The sequence below is a fragment of the Lissotriton helveticus genome, chromosome 2_1, assembly GCF_964261635.1.
Source record: "Lissotriton helveticus chromosome 2_1, aLisHel1.1, whole genome shotgun sequence".
Lineage (NCBI taxonomy): Eukaryota > Metazoa > Chordata > Amphibia > Caudata > Salamandridae > Lissotriton > Lissotriton helveticus.
In genome coordinates this window covers 1594424307-1594447762 of record NC_136059.1, presented here as the reverse complement: position 1 = coordinate 1594447762, position 23456 = coordinate 1594424307, and positions in this window count along the sequence as shown.

Sequence of the window (23456 nt, the reverse complement as noted above, 5' to 3'; positions counted from 1 at the left end):
TCCTTCGATAAGAGATGACCTAAGTAGGTCACTTCTTGTCGACAATATTGTAACTTCGAAAGAGACACCTTGTGATGGAAGTCAGACAAATGACGCAACAACGATAAAGTAGCTTTCTCACAAATCTCTTCAGTATCGGCAGCGACTAACAAATCGTCAACGTACTGGAGAAGAGCAGCACCATCAGGTAAAGCAATCGTATCAATCTGTGTTTTTAAAGCCTGACTATAGATAGAAGGACTCTCGCAGTAGCCTTGAGGAGCTCTCTTAAACCGGAAGCTTCGGCCTCCTAAAGAGAAGCCAAAGATATCCCTACTCTCCTCGGCAATCGGGATGCTGAAGAAAGCATTCTTCAAATCAATCACCGAAAACCACGTGGCCGAAGCCGGAATCATGGTTAATAAGGCAGTGATATCTGGAACAACAGGAAACTGTGGCACACCTATCTTATTCACCTCTCTAAGATCGATCACAAACCTGTAAACAGGTGGCTGCGAAGAGTTGGTGCGTTTCAAGACAGGCAAAACAGGGCTGTTGCAAACATTACCTCTTGTTTCCTCAATTACATCTTTCTCAATTAGATCATTGATAATCGCTAACAACGCTCTTTCACCATCACTGGATATCCTATATTGAGGAATGCGTGGCATTTTAACGTTTGATTTCAGCGTCACAACATACGGCGGTATCTCCAAAAGACCCACATCATTAGGACCAGTAGCCCAAATAGTATCAGGAAGACAAGACAATTCTGTCGGAAGTTGATCACTCGACAAATACATCGGAGAGACCACTTTCTTACCCAATGTAAGTTGTACTCCCGAAGGAGAACAATACAATGTCGCATACAATCTTTTCAACAGATCCAATCCCAACAAGTTCTCACCACAACCTGTCGTCAGAATAAGGGGTGCTTCGAGTTCACGAGGTCCAACAGAAAGAGACAAAGGATTAGAAATCGGGTTTCTAACTGGGGCGCCAGAAAAACCTACTGAAACATTCGTTAAGCCAGACAAAGGTGCGCCACGGAGTCTAGCGTGCATAATAGAACTCTTCGTAGCACCAGTATCCAACAGAAAAGGTTCTGACACACCTGATGTAATCACATCAACATAAGGTCCACTCTGATCTACTGGAACTGAAACAACTCCCTCTCTTTGTCCATGGCTGTCCTAGCAACCATTACCATCCACATTCTCACCTTCTACGTAGTAGTCATCAGCATAGTACTGAGCCGTTCTACCAGACGCATTATTCTGCTGATCGAAACAATTCATTGAATTCTGCTGAGGGAAGGAACGCGCGTTCTGGGGGAAACCTCCACGTCTCCTACCTCTAGAAGCTTGCGGAACACCCTGACCTCTTGCTCCAGAAACACCATTCATACGCTGTAACAAAACAGGGCAACTATGTTTAAAATGACCCTCTTCTTTGCAATATGCACATTGATTAGGGCCTACAGGAAAACGCGGTTGAAAAGGCTCAAACCGTTGCGAGTTTCGCTGAAACTGCTGAGGTTGCTGATAATCACGTTGGTTATTACGAGGCGGACTACGCTTGCTGTAAAAGAACCTTCGTCTTCAACTCTTTAGTCTTCTTGTCTGCTCTATCCTTCTCATCCTTATCCCTGTTTTCGTAATACTGTGCAGTAGCCAATATTTGTGCCGACGAGGAAACGGCCCAAGAACTCTCTGAATCCTTTAACTTAGTACATAACTCGGGTAGTAAATTATGCACAAACTTATCAACAAACAACCGTTGACCACCCTCGGTACTCATGTCTTGACGACTATGGTCAATAAATGTTTCTTCAAACCTAGTGAAGAAATCAGATACGGTTTCATCCTTTTTCTGCTTACACGCAGACAATTTGTCCCAATTTACTCTCGTAGCAGGCATTAAGGTTTTCATGTAAGTAATGATCTTACCAGGAAGTTCTGCAACTACAGGCTCAGGTTTAGCACCACCAACTTGTCGCGTATCCGCAGCTCCAATATTAGCCCATGTGTCGCCTAACTCCTGCGCATGATCAGTATGACGAATCAAACCCCATAAAGGCTGCGGGACCACATTACCAAACAACATGTCTATATCTGCTAAATTCATGATGCATGAGTCTGCAGTCTGTGATAGTTCCTTATAATATCCTGCAGGATTTTTACGGGGGTCAGGTAAAGTCTGCTTAAGGGCCAAAACTTCAGCTCGTTTCCACGGAACATGCACCCAAACACATTGAAAATGGGCTGGTGCAGCTACGATACCAGCATTAACATCGGCCTGAACGGCCTCTTTCCACACCGGAGGAACCTCCCTCATTGGATATTGTTGCACTTTCCTCCTAACAGAAGGATCAGGCTCAAACAACGACCCAGAAGGAGACTTGTCCCTGAACGAAAGCAGCGTCGCTACCGCTCTTTCAACGTCGGGACCCACAATCGTGCCTTTCGCAAACTCGGATTGTACATTGGACAACTCAGGCGGAGTTAGTTCCAGATCACCATCTTCCCATTCCTCACGAAGGAACGTGCACATCTTATCTGAGACATATCTCTGCTTCGGCGCTTCCCATTGACGGAAAACATCCATAACAGACTCTATATCGTATCTTAAAGGGCGAGTGACCCATTTGTACGCTAAATGATCCAATACTTCCCTTTCTCGGGAATCAGGCAGTTGACTACGCAACTGTTTACGCTCTGAAACGGGGGTCGCACTAAATGACCCAAAGAAAGGAGACAAGAGAGTAGTGACAGTATCAGTCATCCTCTGTCGAACAGAAGGAGAAGTTGACAGGACAGGAGATGAAGCGGACTGAGAAAAGGTCAACGTAGGAGCAGTAGCAGAGGAGGCAGCGAGAACAGGCGGAAAAGTCGCAGGAATTAAAGGCGGAGCAGGTAGCAAAGTCGGCAGCCCTTGAGAAGGCTGCACCTGAGGAGCCACCTGAAGAGGAGCTGGTGGCTGTGCAATAGCTTGAGGCAAAACAGCCGGTGGTTGTGCAACTTAAGGTTGCGGAGGTGCTGTAGCATTCTGAGCATAAGGGGGTGGCGAATTGAACAAATGCGACATCAAAGGATCTTTCACAAGATCCTTCATCGCATCTTGCTGAAGAGGCAGCAGAACTGGATAGCATTTATCTATCGCCATTTTACGTTGCCTGTGCAACTGCTCACTCGCTTGTTCTTCTTCATTATCTTTAAACTGTATAGCAGCTTGCATTATCGAGATACCCTTTTCTCTTTTATTTTTCTTTGCTAATTTAATTTCTTTCTGTTTGGCTTCCTTTCGCCATAGGCGGAAAGAGTCAAATATCGCCGGCCGGGATTTCTTCTTAAAAAGTCTAACTTCTAGATTATCTAAAACTTCCGTGTCAAAACTACCATATTGGGGCCACTTGAGGACACCGTCCTTCCTTGTGTACCTAATCCATACTTCATTATACGTGATGGGGCCCACGCCATGTTTCACATAGAGCTCATAGGTTGGAGTTCCAATCGGAGGAACCGGAAACGAATCCTCCAATCGGGAATCCCTATTACGGCCACAACAAAACATTCTTCCAAGTCTGCTAAGACCAGGCATCTTCGCTCTCTAGTCTAGCTTCAAACTTCAAGGGAATATCGAATACGATAGTCTCGTGAATACACAAGTCCCTCGGCTTTGGAGCTTGCAAGTCCCAAATCAAAGATCAACGAGTTCCAAATCAAAGATCCCAAGGGATACCCAAAAAAACAAAACTAAGGACTGGGAGACGCTCCACTCATACTTAACTGAAGTATCGATGACGTCGCCAGAAGATCCGTCTATCGTCTTGCTCTACAAATCATCAAAGGCTCCAAGACAGGGCGACAGTCAGGGCAGCAGTCCTTCGTAGCCGTCGGAAAGCGGGGAACCTCGCAGCAAAGACTTTCGGACCACGACGACATACAGGGGTCGATGAAGTGGCAGGCCTTCCTCCAGAATTTCCACACGAAGCTCCTCACGATCTTCAGGCTTGGACCGGTACCGCTGAAGTCGCCCCACGTTGGGCGCCAAATGAAGAACCAGGTTATTTAAGACCCAGCGGCGTCAGGGGACACGCCCAAAGTCTCCGAGTTCACCTGTCTTCATAACACAGAGAAACGGATTCTTCTTGGTGACGTCAAAGAACGAATTTATTGGCTGCAACCAGGTCCACGAAGTACAATGGCTGTACATTCGTAGGAGACTGCTCAATTTTTACAAAGCAAGCCATCCTTTTTATGCCAAAAATCACATTCCAGACAAATACCTTACATTTACAAACTGTCCAATCACATGTATCCAAATCAGAGGTATCGCATGACGGTAAAACCCACTTTTCAGTTGCCCAGCCCACGATCGGTCATTGGTCGAACCCAACTTTCTACATCAGGCAGTTCGATCGAAAAGCATCATAAAATCAGGCACCTCCCCATCGTAAACAGCCAGAGAAGTAAGGAGCAGAGACAGGTGTGAGTAAGATAAGACATAGTTGTGTGCAATAAAGGGTTTATGATCTCCTGTGCCTTGATTCTTATTCCCGATCAGCTTCTGGGAAAGGAGCTGGTTTAGCAAGTTTGGCTTCAGGCAAGAGGGTCGGTCGCACGGGTCATTCAGAAGTCAGCTAAAGTGTACATGGGCTAGAGACTCCTGTGGCCGAAGTCATCGGCCTATGTGAGGGCAACTACAAAATGGCTGCCATATACAAAATTGAACCCGAGGGTTCAGAACGAATCTCTAAGTACGTAGTGAATTCATCGGTGTAACGTGACGAAACCACTCATGCTTGCCGTACTAACTGGTTACGGTTCGCCAATACCAAAATCGTAGCGAAACAATGACTTTTATGAAACGGGTTCAGGATTCACGGAACCTCACTTTTTGCCAAGAAGAAGAACCAAGGAAGCTTCAGGAGTTTGGACTGCCCATCTGCCAGTGTGCTGTTTGCTGGGTTGGCCTGCAGTGGTTGCTTCATTGCCAAGGGAAAGGAGAAGGAACTTTGTAAGGACTTTCATCTACAGAATATTCTCCAAGGGCTTGAACTGTGCTTGCCTCCTGCTGAAGTCTCAGGGACAAAAGACTTCACCTCCAGCTCCATCCTGAATTTCCTTGCTGGGAATTCTGACTCCAGACACTTTCGTGCCGCTGGGAGCTGGAAGCGCGACGCATCGAGAAGAAGCGTGTTGCTGCCACAGCTGAAATTATTGCAACGCCGGAGAAGTGGGCCTTCGTCGCATCTCCCTGGAAGCGTGTGTTCATCGAAGCTGCCTGCTGTCGCATCACCGGAGAAGCGCGACGCCATTGAGAGAGTCACCATCGCATCACCGGAGAAGCGTGTCGCAGGGCCTGTTGCGGCTCCAAAGTACAGACCCGAATGCTATAATATGCCATGTACAACTACGGAATGTCTCTTGCACTCTAGTTTTTCAAATATACCACCACGTCAGGAGTGACATGTGTACTTTGCTTTATATCACACTGTGTTGGTAGAGGGTTGGCGTACCGATTGTTCTGTGCTGTTGCTTTTAGAAACATTTTGATGAATGTCCTAGATGGTAGAGTCATTTAGTTTTTGCTAATTATTGAAAATGAAAAAGTGAAAATTAATTATCCTCATTGGACCCTCATTTTTTCAGAGATTTGACGACCTTGGCAGCGTCTATATGGCAACGAAGCTACCCGATTGTTTGAACTGATGCTCTGGTTTATTATCCCGTGGCAATTATATATTCCACCCACCATGGTAAAAATCCTTCTGTGTTCATGAATATTTAACGTGATGTTCACATACTCTCCCTAAATTTGATTGTGAGAGTACTACTAATATATGACTCCATTTACCTTTATAGAATGCCTTGTGTACCCTTGGGTTTCACGTTTTTATCCTGATGAAGACCCCGGTGTAAGGTTTCAACCACGCATACAGTTGTAGTTTTGGGGTCGAAACGTCGACGGCTACCTCTTTCGTACATCAGTTGACGCCGCCCCCATTTCGGATATTGAGTATCAGCCTCATATACATGATAATTGACGAACTTTTGGAAATCAGTTATTCCATTTCTTGGCTCAGGGATCTGAAGCCAATTTAGTTTTGTATGCTAATTTTGAAATAATCTGTGGTCACATTAATTATCCTTCTTTTACACATCCCCTTTTCTTTTTCACAGCAATTCAATTCAAGGATCTTTATTCGGAATAAGTCATCCATAAAAGTGCATAACAAGTACAATGGCAATGAATACAAAAGTAGACAACCAAAATTCAGTCTATCTAGCTCTACAACAATGCAAGTACATATTAAAAAAAGACAATATGTGTAATTTAAAAATGGGATCATTTAAAAATAGCGATAACTATGGGATGTTGGACAAAGACAAGAAATAAAATCAAGACAGATATATGTGCAAATAGCAGACGTGCAAATTGTTAAGCAATACAAAGTGCAAAGTGCAATGTGCAAATTTTTATCAGTCAATGTGCAAAGTAGCTCGCGAGCGAACGGCGGCTTTGAGGAAACAACTCACTCTAAATATTATTTCATCTGATCCTAACATTAATAAATTCCTCAACGCTATATTAAAGTCCAACAGGTCGTGTTTCCGACAGTATGGCATTAAATAATGGACAGTAAACATTTTATAAAAACCACAGAAGAACATAAAATGCATGAGACTTTGTTTCTTAGTCGAGTTACACGGACAACTTAAGGTTTCCAGATGTCTGTTATAACCCAAAGGAAAGTTTAACAGATTTACGATGCTCCCGTCCCGAAAACGGAACAGTAAACTCCTGTTCCATCTACCTAGATTTAAGCATAGGTATTTCTGGGGCGGGGCAGGGTAACAAGCAGGAGGCTCCAAATGGCCCATATACTTTGCAACTGTACACTTTTTAAAATCATTCCTTTCTCGCTCTTCTCTGTAAATGTTATACAGAGCCCTTTGAATCAGAATCTTATGTGAGCGGTCTATAAGATTGGGAGAAGTAAACAAGTGTCCATGCCCTACACTTATTAAACATTCATTCACGGCTTTCAACCATGGTATACAGTGTCCCCTGTCACATTTTAAACAATCTGAAATTATGCCACGTGTCAATGAGGCTGCAGGGTTCTGCCATATCTTTAACCAAAAAAGGGCCGGTCTTGATCTGACAAAGTCCTCTCTAAAAGGGATATTTAATTCACTGTGGCATATGTAATTTGAAGCACAAATGACTCCACCTAGCACCTTCCGACAGAATCTATTTTCTTCTGTCTGGATATGGAGACAATTTGTATGTCCCCATACCTCAGCGCCATAGGTACCTGTTAGGATGCATTGGGTTTGATAGATCTTTAGTAAAGACGGGATCACATCAGCGTAATTAGGTTGGCGCAGAGAAATTATTGAGTTGATCGCTTTACCTAGTTTATTCCTCGCATAGGAGACATGTGGTTGCCAAGATCCAGTGTTGGAGAACAACAGCCCCAAGTATGGGAAAGTGCATGTGCTTTTTAAAACATTTTCCCCTGACATGATCTCGATAATTTTATATTTTTTTGGACCACAGGTCATAATAAGTGATTTTTTTAAATTTGTGGTTAAACCTAAATCAGCCATAAAATTAACAAAACCTGAAATTAAGATACGGAGTGCCTTTGGGGTGCGGCCCATTAGGACCGCATCGTCCGCGTAAAGAAGAGTAGGGTTGGGAGTGCCATTTACATACGGAACATCTTTTGTTAGGGTGCTCAGGGAACTGCTCAGCTCATTAATGTATAAGATAAAAAGCAGAGGGGCCAGAACACAACCCTGTCTGACCCCCCTGCCGATTAAAATATCATTAGAAACTTCGCCCGTGTGGTTAATACGCACGCGGGCTCTTAGGTCGCTATGGAGGTAAGATAAAAAGTAAACTAAATAATCATCTATACCATAGTTAAGTAAGACGGACCATAAACGGGAGCGATTTACAAAATCAAAAGCAGAACTCAAATCCATGAAACCAAAATATAAGGGGGACTTTTTAGCAATGGTATATTTAGCCATAATTAAATTCAAGTTCAGGCATTGTTCTACTGTACCCACTTTGCTTCGGAAACCTAGCTGGCTTGGGTGTAAAATAGTACTTTCCTCCGCCCAGGTTCTAATTCTTTTAAAGATAACCCTACCTAAAACTTTCAGAGTATTATCGATTAATGATATTGGGCGGTAGCACCCAGGGTCCAGCCTATCGCCTTTTTTAAAAATAGGTACGATGGTACTGCTGGACCATGTTTCAGGGATAGATTCATGGGTTAAATTGTTAAAAACATTACACAGCAACGGGGCCCAAAAGTCAATTTCACTTTTTAGTTGGTCAATAGAAAGACCGTCAGGGCCAGGGGCTTTATTACCAGCACTTTCAGCGATGGCATCCTCTACCTCAAGCAATGTAATATTCAAAGGTGTTGGAGGGGGAACAGTTTCTGCGGGGTTGCCAGATGCGGCATAGATCTTCGAAAAGTGGTCAACCCACGCAGGCCCTGTGATGTTACAGTTAATTGGTGTTATGTTTGAACCGAGAGATCTTAGGTTCTTAACCTCCCTCCAAAACCCTGGGGTATCCTTTAGGGCAGCCATACGGGCAAGGGATTCCCAATGATCTTTAACTAATTCATTGGATCTGGTACGTAAGCTGAGTTTGTACCTTGCTCTCAAGAACCTTACCCGGGAAATATCCCGCGGTTTGGCCATGAGAGCAGCCCTTAAGTCCCGGTTTGCTTTTGAACAAGAGGTGTCAAACCATCTTGGAGCTTCCTCAATATTCCTAGATGTTGGTTTAGAGATCTCACTTTTTATTGCGGAGCAGAGTTCACAAAATGATTTAATCATATTGCCCCCGCAGCAGTCAATAGCAAGACAGTCCGAGAACAGTGATGGATGTTTCTTAATCACACTGGCCAATACACCCTTGTTATCTACCCCCCTCCAGACAACCCTTAATCTATCCGTCGAGGCTTCCAGATTTGTTGCCCCGATTACACTATGCGGTATTTTTCCCCCTAATGATTTCAGGTAAATCACAATTGGGTAGTGATCACTGTATACGTTACACACTACCTCTGCCTTTAATAAAACATCCGCAAGGGAGGGAGAGACAAATATATAGTCGATTGTTGTTGCGCTCCCATGACCTATGTAAGTGGGCACCGGGGCAGTGCTTGTACAAGCGCCAGCAAACTCCATAGTGTTTACGAGTTCTCTGGTTGCGAGGAGGTTAGATAGTTCTACACCTCTCTTACAAGGGGGATTTCTTAAATGAATGTGTGCGTTGAAATCCCCTACTATGCAAATACCATCAAACTTCCCATATTTCCGTCCCTCCACTATTTCTTCAATAAAATTGAACAGGCTTAAAAAATTACTATTAGGGTGGGATATAAAATCATTGTTGTAGAAATTGATTAGACACAGTTTTACCCTTCTTGTGCATAACAAAGCCATAAAACTTGGGTCATTAATTTGTATTACTTCTGTTTTTACATCTGCGGTTATCTTTACCCAGATCGATAATCCCCCACTAGGGCGGCCTAAGGAAGGGGCCGGTACAATCCTATTGTGACAACTATACCCTTCAAGTAGCAAATGCGTTGTACACCAAGTTTCCTGAAACATTAAGACATCATAATGATTTACCCAATCTTTCCAGGCTTTAATTACCATTTTAGCCTTCAAACCAGCAATGTTCCAACTTATAAAAGACAAGTCCTTGTCGGGCGATGGACGAACACCCTGGACAGAGACCTGGGCAATGGCTGTTAGTTTGGCTAATGGATGACATTGTACATTGGGTAGCAGGGGAAGGTCAGATGGTATCAAAAACCCCACAGGCTCTACTCTCTGCGAAAGTTCAGAGTCGGACACCGCTGCAGCTGAATGTTCCTGGGTGGGTGACAGTCAATCCAAGGTGCCCTGGTCAGATAGTGCCGAGAATCTATTATATAACGGAAACAAGGGGGGTGGTTGCAACATTCTATGTGGGGGTCTGTAAAAATAACTCAAAGGTAAGGGGGTCACCACAGTGGCTGGGCCGTGCTGGTTATGATTCTTATTTAGTAAGAATTTTACTATGCCCGGGTTCCTGAAGTTGATTGTAATACAGTCTCCGTTGATGTTTTTAAACAGAGGTCCGACCCAGGTCACCCGGCGTGCAGAAAGAATTTCATTAGATATATCATAGCTGACCCCCTTATGTTTAGTTAACCAGTCAATGCATTTGTTATGTAACTGGACCCAGGATTCTCCTTGACCCTCCCTAAGCGGTGGTATGCCAGCCAGAACCAAGACATAAGGGCAAGCCTCAGGAGGAAGATGTAAAGCAGGACCTTGGTGTTTTATCGGCCTGTTGTCCTCCGGTTGTCCCTTTTCCCGGCCAGGGTTGGGAAATACCTTGTGCTTGGCTGTGCCTCTGGGAGGATTACTCTTCTGGGTATTATTGATGATGGAGTTTGTAGTGCAAGATGGACCGGAGGGTGGCAGAGAGATGGATGGCGGAGTTGAGGTAGGATGGTTTTGCCTTTTATTTACTTCCTGCGGCAGTAAAGTAGGTATAGAAGGGGTACTGGTGTTAGGGGCCCCTTTAGCTATAACCGTGTTACAGTTTATGGTGGAACCTCCACTAGATAGGGCGCTAGTGATAATCTCTAAATCTTTTAACAGACGTTCGTCTCTAATTTGGTCTAGGCAGGCCATGCCTTTCCTCTTTGCTTCTTCGTTTTTCACGAGGGTTTCAAGTCTATCAAGTCTCTTAAAAATAAAATTGAATTGTTTAATCATTTGGTCTTCCAATTGCTTGAAAATTGTATCAGCAATGGTCTCTATAAGATTTCCATTTGATTTAGATCGGAGAGTGCTTTCATTAGGGAAGTCAGTCTGTGTACAGATTGAATTTATATCCTCGTTTGGTATAACGATACCAGAATTTTCCCCTGAGACAGAACATACTGTTTGGACCCCTATTGATTGTTTCTTCCCCCTAGTCCACATACTCTGTGGAGTTGGCTGGTTGTTACTCCTTAGGGGCTGCTTCCTCTTATTTATTGTTGTCTTTGCTGGTCCCCTTTTGCGTTTTGCGCCGGCGGTCTTGGTGCTCATGGTTGTGGTTGTGGGGGGTGACACGGGGTCTAGATGAGTATCAGTAGATATGTCAGGGGTGCTTCCCTCTTGTGGTGAATCAGATGAACTGATCGCGAGGGTAGGTTTTACCACAATAACTTCTGGAAGCAGAGGCATAGTGTGTTTGGGGCTGACTGTAATAGTCGGTTTGTTGATGTTAAAGGAGCCCAATGACAACCTCCTCTCTGTCTCTGCGATCTCATTGAAAGCATTATCCAGTAGGCTCTCAAAGTAGAGTTGGGAAGATGCAGGATCCGCGATGGCCTGTGTATGTGTGCTGGTAGAAGTAGTGTTATTACGTTTCCCCATATTTGAAGCAACGGGCTCTCCTTTAGATGGACGTTAGATGGATGGCCCGCCCGACCACTGTTGACCTCTGAGGGCCTCAGAGGGCCCGCCCTTTGCCCGGGCTTCGCCCGGCGTCCCGCGAGGGGGGGCCTGCTGGTCTTTTATGCGCCTCCTGGCGCAGGTGGGTGATAGAGGAAAGCGCAAGGGCTGCCGGGAGGTGTAGTCCCCGGCCCAGCCTCCACTCGGCGGTCGCGCTGGTCAGCTGGAATCACCAGCGGGACGGCGGGAGGCAGGCAGGGGGACCGGGACTCCTCGCAGGAAACAAGAAAAGGGCCAAGGTAATCGCCACAGTGCTGCTACTTCCCCCACTCGTCAGGGGCCTGCTGGTCTTTTATGCGCCTCCTGGCGCAGCTGGGTGATGGAGGAAAGCGCAAGGGCTGTCGGGAGGTGTAGTCCCCGGCCCAGCCTCCACTCGGCGGTCGCGCTGGTCAGCTGGAATCACCAGCGGGACGGCGGGAGGCAGGCAGGGGGACCGGGACTCCTCGCAGGAAACAAGAAAAGGGCCAAGGTAATCGCCACAGTGCTGCTACTTCCCCCACTCGTCAGGGGCCTGCTGGTCTTTTATGCGCCTCCTGGCGCAGCTGGGTAATGGAGGAAAGCGCAAGGGCTGCCGGGAGGTGTAGTCCCCGGCCCAGCCTCCACTCGGCGGTCGCGCTGGTCAGCTGGAATCACCAGCGGGACGGCAGGAGGCAGGCAGGGGGACCGGGACTCCTCGCAGGAAACATAAAAAGGGCCAAGGTAATCGCCACAGTGCTGCTACTTCCCCTTTTCTTTTTCACAGCATCACGCTACCCTGTCTTATCTCTCCTTGGGGCACTATGATGAATGTATTGTTATCACTTTTTCCAATGTATGGTAGTTTTAGCTCATTATGATTAATTGGCAATCCGCTCTGATGAGTGTATCTATTTATTGCTATTGTGAATAAATATGATTAATGTTTAACGGTTCACTGGGACCCCCCTTTTTTGTATACTACATAGCACCCAGGTCCCTAGTGACTTATTTGGGTAAAACCCCCCTATATTCATCTGCCTCCTGCTGAAGTCTCAGGGACAAAAGACTTCACCTGTAGCTCCTTCCTGAATTTCCTTGCTGGGAATTCTGACTCATTTTTTTAATTATAACAAGGGAACCCAATTGATACCTTTGGACCATGGGCAGACAATCTATTCTAGAGACCAAAGGTCCTTAGGATAATGTAATAGCATATACAATGAAATATATAGACCTGTATCAATGCTATATCTGGTAATTCCAGTACCCAGCCGGGTCTGGAGATTTTTATTCAATATATACAGGAGTTAAGGAGACCATGAAGAGGGTCAAATACAGCATTTGATAGGGCACAAGCCTGTACCTATCCAAGAGTAAACATGACAAACAGTTCCAGAAAAAGAATAAGGAAAGGAGGAAAGCAAACAATATCAGGCAAAAAAGACGTGGGAGCCAACTGTCCCTTGCATCTGAATCAATTGTAGAGCAAGTTTGGACATACAATTACTGCAATAAGATAGTCACAATCGATATACTGCAGAATTGTTTCGATTGTCGACGACGTTTCGATCCCCTGGCTCCTAATGAACCGGGATCATCATCAGGACTTGGAATTAAGTTGCCTGTTTTGTTATTGACGATACAGAAAAGGGGGTGGTGATGAACAGAGTGTCTGAATTAAGCAGACCACTCTTACCCAGTCCAAAGATCAGGGCTTGATCCATCACCGTTATTTATCTCACTGCCCCATCCCAGCTCAGAACCTGGCTATATGCAAATTAGTCTGTCCCTGGCCCAGTGCATCATGGGAACAGGGCAGACCAAACTACCAAGCCAATTCTTCACCAGAAAGGAGACAAGCTACCGGGGACCGGTTTCTGGCATTTCAGCCTCTTCGGCCCGGCTTGCTTGAATCCTGATGGAGCAGTGAGAAAGGGACTCATGTCTGAGTATACCCTGCCACACCTATAGTGGCCAAAAACGATACAGAAAAGGGGGTGGTGATGAACAGAGTGTCTGAATTAAGCAGACCACTCTTACCCAGTCCAAAGATCAGGGCTTGATCCATCACCGTTATTTATCTCACTGCCCCATCCCAGCTCAGAACCTGGCTATATGCAAATTAGTCTGTCCCTGGCCCAGTGCATCATGGGAACAGGGCAGACCAAACTACCAAGCCAATTCTTCACCAGAAAGGAGACAAGCTATCGGTATACTCAGATGTGAGTCCCTTGCTCATTGCACCATCAGGATTCAAGCAAGCCGGGCCGAAGACGGCTGTAATGCCAGAAACCGGTCCCCGGAAGCTTGTTTCCTTCCCAGTGTAAGAATTGGCTTTTGTAGTCTGGTCTGCCCTGTTCCCATGATGCACTGGGCCAGGGACAGACTAATTTGCATACAGCCAGGTTCTGAAACTGGGATGGTGCAATGAGCTAAAAAACGGTGTTGGATCTAGCCCTGATCTCTTGACTGGGTGAGAGTACTCTGTTTAATTCAGAGACTCTGTCCATCACCACCCCTTGTTGTAAATAATTTTGTCCACCCTAAGCGTGGAAGGGTATACTCAGATGTGAGTCCCTTGCTCATTGCACCATCAGGATTCAAGCAAGCCGGGCCGAAGACGGCTGTAATGCCAGAAACCGGTCCCCGGAAGCTTGTTTCCTTCCCAGTGTAAGAATTGGCTTTTGTAGTCTGGTCTGCCCTGTTCCCATGATGCACTGGACCAGGGACAGACTAATTTGCATACAGCCAGGTTCTGAAACTGGGATGGTGCAATGAGCTAAAAAACGGTGTTGGATCTAGCCCTGATCTCTTGACTGGGTGAGAGTACTCTGTTTAATTCAGAGACTCTGTCCATCACCACCCCTTGTTGTAAATAATTTTGTCCACCCTAAGCGTGGAAGGGTATACTCAGATGTGAGTCCCTTGCTCATTGCACCATCAGGATTCAAGCAAGCCGGGCCGAAGACGGCTGTAATGCCAGAAACCGGTCCCCGGAAGCTTGTTTCCTTCCCAGTGTAAGAATTGGCTTTTGTAGTCTGGTCTGCCCTGTTCCCATGATGCACTGGGCCAGGGACAGACTAATTTGCATACAGCCAGGTTCTGAAACTGGGATGGTGCAATGAGCTAAAAAACGGTGTTGGATCTAGCCCTGATCTCTTGACTGGGTGAGAGTACTCTGTTTAATTCAGAGACTCTGTCCATCACCACCCCTTGTTGTAAATTGTTTTGTTATTGAAGCGCCTGTGGGAATCCGTTTCTTAACATGGAATCATGGATCGTTGTATGGGCGCGAACCTGGTTGGGGGTGAGTACCTCAGGCTTTGAGATAGGCAATTGGACTGTGATCCACGGACATTCAGACGTGGAGTCCTCTGGTTTGGTTTGGCGGAGATCGGTGCTCCAGGTGCAAACGAGAGCCAATGCTGGCAGATTTTTGAAGCACGCTAGTTTACATTAACAACATCAGTGTGGCTCCAAGATCGAGCAGTATACTGGGAGTCGGAGGGCTCAATGGCCAATACATCCGACCGCACGAGAATCCGGAAGTTAATCAATTCTGACTCAGACACTTGCGTGCTGCTGGGAGCTGGAAGCGCGACGCATCGAGAAGAAGCATTTCGCCGCCGCAGCTGAAATCATCGCAAAGCCGGAGAAGCGGGTCTTCTTCGCATCTCCCTAGAAGCGTGTGTTTATCGAAGCTGCCTGCTGTCGCATCACCGGAGAAGCGTGACGCCACCAAGAGCGTTGCCATCGCATCACCGGGAAAGCATGTCGCAGGGCCTGTCGCGGCTCCAAAGTACAGAGTTGTCGCAAGGCTGCCAGGGCATCATCGCATCGTCATCGCATTGCCGCATCAAGGGCGCCATCTTCTCGCATCGCAACTGTATCGTCGCATCGCATCAAGGCGCCATCTTGCGCACCGCAACGGGCCCACAGGCCGAGAATCTACGCATCACCTCCGCACCGGTAAGGTTCACAACGAGTCCCCTATTTAGCGCAAGCATTGAGGAAGGACGCAACCATTCCCCCGGGTCACGGAGCCGATGCATCTCCCCTTTTGCAAGCCTTTTGTTCACTTTGCGTTACGTATCCAGGTACTTTGTTGAGAACTTTGTTGCATTTACCAACAACTTGAACTGAGAGACTTTAATCATCTTTTTAGTAATCTTAAGTGTAGTATTGTGGATTTTTGCTGTTTGTGGTCTTGTGTTAAGTCTATATAAATAATACTTATTTTTATAAAGCCTGTGTTTTGTCCATCTGTAGTGTTATCACTGTATTACTGTGTATACTCACAAATCCGTAACACACTGCCTCTGAGATAAGCCTGTCTGCTCGTGCCAAGCTACCAAGGGGGTGTGCAGGGGTTATTAAGGAGTGTAATCCCCTTATCCTGACTTAGAAGTAAGGGTCCCTATTTGAGCAAAGGTGATAACCATTGCCAACTAGGGACCCCCAGATCTAACATTGGTGGTCAGCGGTGAGGATTTGGACTTTGCATTTGTGTTTCATATACAGTGATTGGTGTACACTACTAGTGAGTGCAGACCAAACGCGACCACATACTTTTTTAAGAATCCTTTTTCCTTGGACTGTTAGTTTTTACTGAAAACTCCCAATTCTTACTACCATGAGTAAACCAGCATCTGTTGCATCTATGGATCTTGATTTTGAGGAAGAGAGGTTGGAAACCTACACTGTGAAACAGCTCAAGTATCTCTGCAGGAAATTGAAAGTTGCTTCACCAGGCAATTCTAAAAAAGAAGACTACCAAAAGGCGCTGAGGGTCTGGGTAGAAGCAAGAAATGTCCCTGATCTTGGGGTGGAGCCTGTTGGGGATGCAAATGGGCACATTGATGGGCCAGAGTTTCCAGCCAGGGGAGGGGTGCCGTCCCTGCCTGGCAGCAGCATCTCTTCCAAAGACCTATCCCCCAGAGAGTTGGAAGACAGGGAGAGAAATAGGGCACCCAAGCTGGAGATGGCTAAGCTTAAGATGGAGAGTCAGAGGGAAACAGAGAATAACAGGTTGTCTTTGGAAAGGGAGAGTATGAGAATGGAGCATGAGAGAATGTTGAGGGAGTTAGAGATCAAGGCCAAGGGCTTAGAAATCAATTCCTCTGGTGGCAGCACACCATCTGTGCCTTCAGAAGGCAGAGTACATATTCTCAAGGATGTCATCAAAGATTTCCACAAAGGTGAAGGTATTGGTCAGTGGTTTGCAGCCTATGAGATAGCAATGTTGGCCCACCGGGTCCCTAAGAAGGATTGTGGAGCGGGGTTGTGGGGCCGCTTTCTGATTGAGGGGAGGGATACTTTGTTAGACCTACCCAGTGAGCATAGGATGTCTTATCACCACATGAAGGAAGCACTGATGACAAGGTATGGGTCAACTCCAGAGCTCTATTGACAGAGGTTCAGGCATTGTAAGAAACTGGAGGGAACTACTTGGGTAGAATATGTGTCTTTCTTTTGCAGAGCTATGGATGGTTGGGTGAGGGGTAGCAATGTTGATAATTTTCAAGCGCTCTATGATTTGATTGCTAGGGAGCACTTGTCTGCTAATTGTTTTCCAGAGCTACGCCAGCACCTTATTGATTGCAAGTTGACTAATCCTGGAAAGCTTGCTGAAGAGGCGGACCGCTGGGTCAGTACCAGGTCCAAAAGGGTCTTGTGGGAGACTCCACCAAAGGTGGGCAGGGTCCTCAGCAGAAGAGTGGGGGGGGACAAGGGTAAACAGAGGGTGTTCCAAAAAGGTCCCCAACGTAATTCCCAAGGGAACCAAGGTAAGGGTTCCCAGCCTCCCCCTGAAAAGAAGTCAGGACGTCCGACAGGTAAACCTGTTCATAGGGGGCCTGTTACCTGCTTTCAGTGTAAGCAGGTGGGACACCGTTGGTATGATCCCCAGTGTCCTCAGAAAGGACAGTATGTGCCACCCTGTGCACCACCCCGTCAGCTGGCCAGTGTAGCCCTGGGTGGGGAGGAGATGGGTGCCCAAGTTGGGTGGGGCCCTGCAGAAATGCCCCTTGTCTCATTATGAGACTTTGAGATGGTCCCTAAAACTCAGCTGCCTGAGAACACTAAAAAATACAGGCAGTGGATGACCATCAATGGCCATAGAGTGGAGGCTCCCAGAGACACAGGAGCAAGTGTGACAACTGTCAAGTGTCACTTGGTCACTGAAGAGCAGGTAGTCCCCAACACATTCTTCCCAGTTGTTGCTGCTGACAACACAGAGAGCCACTGCAAAGTGGCTCAAGTTCCCTTTGAGTGGGTAGGACTCTGGTACTCTTCAAGTGGCTGTGAGGCCATCCATGCCTGTTGATTGTCTGTTAGGCAATGATTTAGAAAGCTCCCCTTGGGTTAAGGTCGAGAGAAAGGCGCATTTAGAGATGTTGGGTCTGCCTGAGTGGGCATGTGTGACCACTCAGTCGATGGCAGCTAAGGGTGTTCAAGAGACCCTGGAGCCTGAAGGTATGGCCCAGGCGCCTGCCTTAAAGAGAAGAGGTAGGGGGCACGGGAAACCAGTCCCCATTGTTCCCATGGTCCAGGAGGCAGACCTTGAGGGGGATACCCTGGAACATACAGGGGAGCAAGTTTCTGAACTGGGGACCCTGCCTCAGCTGACCCATTGGCAGCAAGAAGGGGGTCCCTCCAGGGAGGAATTTTGTGAAGAGCAGCAGAAGTGCCCTTCTCTTGTGGGTATGAGGCAACAGGCCACAAACCAGGCAGCAGGTGATCAGTCTGGATCACATTGGATCTACTGGGAGAATGGTCTCCTGTATAGCGAGCCTAAGGTTGCTGAGCCTGGGTCAGCCCGTGTGCTGGTGGTACCCCAGCGCTTCAGAGCCTTCCTACTGTGTTTGGCTCATAATGTTCCTTTAGCTGGTCATCTGGGGCAGAACAAGACCTTTGAAAGGCTTGTCTCCCATTTTTTTTGGCCCCAGATGCAGAAGAGTTCAGATACTCATTGCAGGACCTGTCAAACTTGCCAGGCAAGTGGGAAAAGTGGAAGGAGGCACAAGGCCCCTCTCCAACCTTTCCCTTTAGTCAGTACCCCCTTTGAACGGGTGGGGGTTGACATTGTGGGGCCACTGGACCCCAAGACAACCATGGGCAAGAGGTTTATCCTGGTCTTGGTGGACCATGCTACCGGTACCCGGTAGCCATTCCGCTCAGGACAGTGACGACCTCTGTGGTGGGACGTGCACTGATGGGGATCTTCTCCCATTTGGGGTTTCCCAGAGAGGTTGTGTCTGACCGAGGTACAAACTTAATTTCCAATTATATGAAGTCTCTGTGGAAGGAGTGTAGTGTTACTTACAAGTTCACCACTCCTTACCACCCAAAAGGAAATGGGCTGGTTGAAAGATTCAACTGGACCCTTAAAGGCATGATTATGGGTCTTGAAGAACCAATGAGGCCTAAGTGGGACGTCTTCTTGCCATGCCTTCTGTTTTCCTACTGTGAGGTGCCACAAAAGTCTCTAGGGTTCACCCCTTTGAGCTTTTGTATGGTCACCCAGTAAGAGGACCTTTGAGTATGGTCAAGGAAGGCTGGGAGCAATCTCCCAGGAAACATCCCCAGGATGTGTATAGTTACATGCTGGCCTTCAGGAACCAGACTCGGCGTTTTAGGGATCTCGTTCAGGCGAATCTGGAAGCCAGCCAGGAGGAAATGAAGCGGTGGTAAGATCAGAATGCCACTCTGATTGAGCTTCAACCTGGACAGAAAGTTTGGGTCATGGCCCCTGTGGAGCTTGTGCGCTCCAGGACAGGTGGACCGGTCCAAATGAGGTGGTTGAGCGCAAGAGTGATGTCACTTACCTGGTGAACTTACGGTCTCCCAGGAACCCCTTGCAGGTCCTGCATGTTAACCGCCTAAAGCCCCATTAAGAAAGGTCCGAAGTGGGCATGCTCCTAGCAACAGATGATGGAACGGAGGAGAAGACCAAGCCTCTTCCTGACCTCCTGTCTGCAACAGAGCAAGATGGGTCAGTGAATGGTGTCAGCCTCTTTGCCACACTGACCCCTGATCAGCAGCAAGATTGTCGCCAACTGTTGGGGCAATTCTCTGATCTATTTTCCTTGGTTCCTGGTGTCACAGAGTGGTGCGTCCATGATGTGGACACTGGTGACAGTCCTCCTGTCAAACACAAGGCTTACAGAGTGACTGACAAGGTTAGGGCTTACATTAAGGAGGAAATCTCCAAGATGTTTGCTTTAGGGGTCATTGAGTCCTCAAACAGTCCTTGGGCCAGCCCAGTGGTCTTGGTCCCAAAGGCTGCCTCGCCGGGTGCCACACCCGAACTCCGGTTCTGTGTGGCCTACAGAGGGCTCAATTCAGTCACCAGGACTGATGCACGCCCCATCCCCAGAGCTGATGAGCTGATCGGTTAGGGGCTGCACGGTACCTCAGTACGTTTGATTTGACGTCTGGGTACTGGAAGATCGCCTTAACTGATGGGGCTAAGGAGAGGTCAGCATTCTCCCCACCAGATGGGCACTACCAATCCGGGTTATGCCCTTTGGGATGAAGAATGCACCTGACAACTTTCAGTGGTTGGTCAACCATGTGTTGGCTGGGCTGGAAGATTTCAGTGCTGCCTACCTGGATGACATTGCAGTGTTCAGCACCAGTTGGGAGGAACACTTGCAGCACCTCTGGGAAGTGTTGATGGCACTGTGAAAGGAAGGCCTCACTATCAAAGCAAATAAGTGCCAGATCGGGCAGGGCTCCGTTGCGAACTTGGGTCACCAGGTAGGAAGCGGCCAGGTGGCACCCCTTAAACCCAAGATTGATACCATCCTGGCAAGGGAACCCCCAAAGACTCAGACACAGTGGGTACTACAGGAAGTTTGTCAAGGGGTATGGCAACATTGTTGCACCCTTGACTGAACTGACTTCCAGGAAGCAGCCCAAGAAAGTGAACTGGACTTACACCTGTCAGAAGGCATTTGACGCCCTGAAGACTGCCATGTGCACAGCACCAGTGCTTCAGGCGCCCAACTTCTCAAAAGAGTTCATTGTACAGACAGACACTTCAGAGTATGGTGTGGGGGCTGTTCTATCACAGATTAATGAAGAGGGCCTAGACCAACCTGTAGCCTTCATCAGTAGGAGGTTACTTCCACGGGAACAGAGGTGGAGTGCAATTGAGCGTGAGGCATTTGCTGTGGTCTGGGCACTGAAGAAGTTGAGACCATACTTGTTTGGGACTCACTTCCGGGTTCAGACCGACCACAGGCCCCTCAGATGGCTGATGCAGATGAGGGGTGAGAACCCAAAATTGTTGAGGTGGTCCATTTCCCTGCAGGGTATGGACTTTACGGTGGAACACCGCCCTAGTACAGAACACGCCAACGCTGATGGTCTGTCCAGATGTTTACGCCTTTGTGAAGGGAACTCCCAAGGGGAAGGGTAGTTCTCCGCACATTTCAGCTGGAGGGGACACATGTTAGACCTGACATCATTGCCGTGAGTCTCCCTTCCATTTTTGATGGATTGCCTCCTCTGTTTTGATATGTTGTTGCTGGATTTATGCTTTGGGCACTGTGCCACTGCTAATCAGTGCCACAGTGCAAATGCTCCCTATGTTAAATTAATGTATTGATGGGATTCCATGATTGGGTTATTTGATTTATCTGAAAGCCCCTAGTACACTGCACCATGTGTGCCCAGGGCTTGTTAATCAAATGCTGCTGGTGGGCTTGCAGCACTGGTTGTGCCACTTACAAAAACAGCTTGTAAAGTGTGTCTCAGGCCTGCCGTTTGCAAGGCCTGTGTGCAGTCTAGCACTGCCATGTCGGCTTGGCCAAGTGCACTCACTTGCCAGTCCCTAAACCTTCCCTTTGCTTCATATTAGACACCCCTATGGTAGGTCCAAGGGCAGGGTGCATTGTAAGTATAAGGTAGGACATGCCCTGATGTGTGTAGCATGCTCTAATAGTGAATTACAGCCATTTTTGTTTTTCACTATTGAAGGCGAGCTGTTCTCATAGGCCAGAATGGGCAGTTAAGAATATTACATCCTTATAATCCTAACTGACTCAGGGAATATGGTAGAAATTCCAGTTTAGTATGCCTGAACTCAGAATAATAAAGTGCATCTTTTAGTAAATTTTATTTTAATATTCTGTGTTTGCAAATACCATTTTTAGAAAGCAGGTATTTGCTTGCCTAACCATTTGAGCCTGCCTCTGCTGGGTTGTGTATTCCTTGTCTGGGTTTGTGTGTGACAGGGCTGGGGAATTCTAGGAGACAGGCTGGAGCAGCCCAGTGGTGAATAGAGAGATCCGCATCTAGATGGGAGGGAGGAGTTACACCTGGGACCTGAATAGGGCTGGGCCTTCCCTCTACTATGCTGGCTCCAACCCTGTGGCTTGTCTGATGTCTCTGCCCTGCACTGTGACAGGAGAAAAGTAATCATGTCAACAGAGTGCTCTAGAGCTGTATCTTCCCTCCCCTGTGCTGGCTCCACCTCCTGTGGGGCGGCTGTTGTCTGTGCCCTGCACAGTGAAAGGAGGAAGAGAGTCATGTCAACAAAGTGCTCCTGAACTGGTTTGAACTAGGCAGAGGCCTCTCTGCCTTCACAGAACAGAGGGTTTTGGGGTATAAATATTGGGACCCTGATCCCAAGAAATAAGATCATTTCTGGAACAAGAAACCTCTCTGCCAAGCAGAAGAATCAAGGAAGCTTCAGGAGTTTGGACTGCCCCTCTGCCAGTGTGCTGTTTGCTGGGTTGGCCTGCACTGGTTGCTTCATTGCCAAGGAAAAGGAACTTTATACGGACTTTCATCTACAGAATATTCTCCAAGGGCTTGAACTGTGCTTGCCTCCTGCTGAAGTCTCAGGGACAAAAGACTTCACCTCCAGCTCCATCCTGAATTTCCTTGCTGGGAATTCTTACTCCAGACACTTTTGTGCCGCTGGGAGCTGGAAGCGCAACGCATCGAGAAGAAGCGTGTTGCTGCCGCAGCTGAAATTATCGCAATGCCGGAGAAGTGGGCCTTCGTCGCATCTCCCTGGAAGCGTGTGTTCATCGAAGCTGCCTGCTGTCGCATCACCGGAGAAGCGTGACGCCATTGAGAGAGTCACCATCGCATCACCGGAGAAGCGTGTCGCAGGGCCTGTTGCGGCTCCAAAGTACAGAGCCGTCGCAAGGCTGCCAGGGCGTCATTGCATCGCCGCATCAAGGGCGCCATCTTCTCGCATCGCAACTAGATGGTCGCATCGCTTCAAGGCGCCATCTTGCGCACCGCAACGGGCCCGCTATGCATCACCTCCGCACCGGTAAGGCTTACGACGAGTCCCCTACTCTGCGCAAGCATTGAGGAAGGACGCAACCGTTCCCCTGGGTCATGGAACCGACGCATCTCCCCTTTTGTGAGCCTTTTGTTCACTTTGCGTTACGCATCCAGGTACTTTGTTGAGAACTTTGTCACATTTACCAAAAACTTGAACTAAGAGACTTTTACCATCGTTTTAGTAATCTTAAGTGTAGTATTGTGGATTTTTGTCGTTTGTGGTCTTGTGCTAAGTCTATATAAAGAATACTTATTTTTACAAAACCTGTGTTGTGTCCATCTGTAGTGTTATCACTGTATTACTGTGTATACTCACAAATGCTTAACACACTGCCTCTGAGATAAGCCTGTCTGCTCGTGCCAAGCTACCATGGGGGTGAGCAGGGGTTATTAAGGAGTGTAATCCCCTTATCCTGACTTAGAATGTAAGGGTCCCTATTTGGACAAAGGTGATAACCATTGCCAACTAGAGACCACCAGATCTAACAATGCTTATAATTATTTCTTATTGTAAACAGAAAACCTATGCCTATGGTGATTATGTTTTGTGATAATTGTATTTTTGGTGTTTGACATTATCGTCGTATTTTCCAGCATTCTCTAAATGCTGGGCTCTATTTTATACTGCTGTTACAAATTTGAGGTAGTATCTAAAGCCATTATTGTGTG